Source organism: Trypanosoma equiperdum, assembly GCF_001457755.1.
Source record: "Trypanosoma equiperdum strain OVI genome assembly, contig: ctg_1065, whole genome shotgun sequence".
NCBI classification, from domain to species: domain Eukaryota; phylum Euglenozoa; class Kinetoplastea; order Trypanosomatida; family Trypanosomatidae; genus Trypanosoma; species Trypanosoma equiperdum.
This window is the reverse complement of record NW_027123022.1, coordinates 9913-13172: the sequence shown is the minus strand read 5'-3', so window position 1 is coordinate 13172 and position 3260 is coordinate 9913.

Here is a 3260-nt window from a genome sequence, read left to right as displayed (position 1 = left end):
GCAAGCAAAAGAGGGGCCTTATGAATGACAAACGAATTGCTTCCTGTGGTGTTTGTGTTTGTTTTGCCATCTGTCCCTCCTTTTTCTTGGTTTTCTCCTTCTCCTTTCTTTGCTGGTTTGCATTTTTCTTCTTTTTTATCCCATTCGCAATCTCCTGTGCAGGCAGTTCCCTTTTTGTCGCTGCATTCCTTATTTGCTTCCTCTGAACCTTGGCTGACCGGATTTGTGGTTGCCGTGCTACATTTTGGTTTCTCTTTTATCGCCTCCTTTAGTCCGGCTACAGCGGCTGCTACTGTGTTTTTTACTATGTCTTCCTCTGTCAATTTTTCTATCTCCACCATTTTGGTTGTGGTGCCGTCTAGTTTTTTTACTGTCAGCTTTGCCATTATCTTTTTTAGCTTTTCTTCTTGGCTCTCAGTCGCTCCTGCTACCTTGTTAGTTAGGGTTGTGACTTCTCCTGCTGCCTGGTCCTTTAGGTTGGGGTAAGAAAGTAGGAGGACTTGCCCGAGCACATTTCGCAGGTTGGCCGGTGTCAGGGCATGTTTTATTATTTCCTCTTCTGTCGCTGGACAGCTCGTTGTCGGTAGGTTGTTTAGTGCCGCGATGGCGTTGTATGCTCGGTCGACGTCGTCTTGTGGGTTGTCGACCCTGTTGTTCGCCGCTATGTTATCTGTTTTTTTGACCGTGGCTGTCGCCCCGGTCCCAGTGTGTGGGTCTGCTGTGATGAAAGCAGCTGCAAAGTTGGGAGTCGATGCGTCTTCCCAGAGTGAATCTGCGTTGCCGTCATTGGATTTTAGCAGTCGGCATCCGTTGTCGCCGTTTTGCTGGATCTGGGTAGAGCCTGTGAACGCCTTAAAGCCTTTATCGCTTATATGGCTGTCATCCAGTTTTTGTTGGGGCCTGAGGTCCGTTACAAGATGGGACGGACATTTGAGCGCCGCAAGGTTCTGTGTCTTTGTAGATTTGCTGCCGCTGCCGTAGATGCAGTGCCGACTGCCGTGGCTGGCTGTTGTTTGCTGAAGTAAGGATACGAACTCTGAAATCCTTCCGGCGGTGCCCGCACCCGTCGCCGCCGCCGCCAGAGCGGTTGGCATAGTTGAGTCTATGAGCTCAAGGGCTTGCTTGCCGCAGTCCTGGGCTACCTGAGCGGCGCTTCCGAACAAAAGTGACTCATTGGCCCTCGAGCTGGCAAGAGCCGCTAGTAGGAGCTTGTCAGCGGCTCGTTGGGCTTCGGTAGCGCGCCGCTTCAGGTCCGTTACGTGTTGCAGCGTTACAGCGGCTGCTGCTTGTGCCGCTGTTGCTATGCCGCACAGCTTTTCGATGTCGGCCTCTTTGAAGCTGTTTGATGTGGCGTGGCCTAGCTCTATTGTAGCTACTAGAGCGGCGACAACCGTTGCAGTTGGTTTCATCAACCGCCTTTACACGAGCCACCTTATGTTCTTTGTCTGCGTTGTTGCCACTTGAGGCTGATGGTTGTAACATAGTAGCAGTTTTAGGGAAAGCGGATTGCGTTTTGGAGCCTTTATTGTCTCAGGCTTGTTGTCTTCAATTCTACCTGCGCTGGCTTCGGTAGCTTTTGCAGTGGTGGTATTCTGTTGAATTGTGGTTTACGCAATTCGAATTCGGTTTTCAGATACTAACCTGAGGAATACGTTGATTTTAGTTTTGAGGGGGGTTTCAGAGTGTGTGAGTACGATTCATCCTACAGATTTCTAGTCCATTTGTTTTTGTTGTCGGCCTGTACTTGTAGCGCTTTTATTATCGCTGTCCGGCTGTTTATGCGGCTTTTCATCGCAATGGCGGCTGGATTCATATTTTGTGCCCGAGCAGCTGCATAAAGTTGTGTCGTGCTGGCGCCGCTTTGGGTCAGGGCTGCTTGCGGTGTGCGGGTCGTTTCTGTTTCTGTGATGCCTTTTTGTGGGTTGTGGATGCTGGATAGAAGTACTTCGGACGTATGATTGTTTGCTCGTACCGCTCTAATCGCAGCACCTTCAAACTCACCTCCCTCCATTATTCACTGTTTGAGGGCCATACTGGTTAACATCCGTACGTTCCATCAAATTTAAAAAAGTCTCCCCATCATATCTTCGGTGAAATTTATTCATTTCTCCGTTAAATCCGGAGTAAATCTCATCCTGACGTACTATTAGGCCCTGCGCTGTCTTAATGCGTAATCTATCGTTGAATTTAATATTTTGGGTGCTTTTGTGGCTGCTCCCTGTATCACAGCCGAAAATATAGTGTCTTCATTTCGTTTGTACAGTGGATTCTTCCACCACGCATCAATTTTCCTCCATCATCTCCTTGTATATGATGATTCCTATCTTAATGTTTGTGTATTAAACTAAACATACACCACTTCCCTCTCCCTCTTTCCTCTTTAATAATAGTCTTCATCCCTAGCCACTCAATTTCTTTTATTTAACCCTTTCTGCTGTTTCAAGTGCTTCTATTTTGACATTCCATTTACTCTTAAATTTTTTAATCATAATATTCGTATACACACAGTCTTACAACACTCTCCTATTATTATTATCATTATTACTATTATTATTATTACTATTATTACTGCTCTTACTATAATATTCGTATACACACCCACAACACGCTCCTATTATTATTATCATTATTATTATTATTATTACTGCTCTTATTACAATATTTGTATATGCACACACTCACGACACTCTATTATCCTTACAGTTCCTACTGCTGCAGCCCTAATAATATCCATAAAATGGACGAAATTAGAAGATCACTCATTTTTTATATCATATGACACTAACACTTTACACCCGTGGGTAACTATTATACATCTTTTCAACAATTTAAAATTTTCACTAAGATGCCCGTTTTAGTCAAATATCCTAAAATACATCAAAACATTCGAAATATATATTTTATAAACTTTATAAAATTGAGGGAAGGTTCTCAGAATTATAAAACGTTACCAAACTCACAAAAGCGGCGGCCGCACTCAGGGCCAAATTCCTATTGAGAAGAAAACCGCCATTTAGAAACTTCTTCTTTTCTGGCTCTTCTTTATCGTCTTTTCCTTTTCTCCAGCCACATAAAGGGTCTAACCAGGAGTATTGCGCTTTTCACAAGTTGTTTTATCCCCATGTTGCTTACAGTCAGGGTCAGCTCACCCTGAAGCTCCTTCTCCTGTTCCTGCTGCTGTGCTTTCTGTTCCTGGTTTAGGTTTGAATTCTGCTTTTTTGGTGTCAAAATCACAGCCAATAGAAGCACATCCTTCTGCG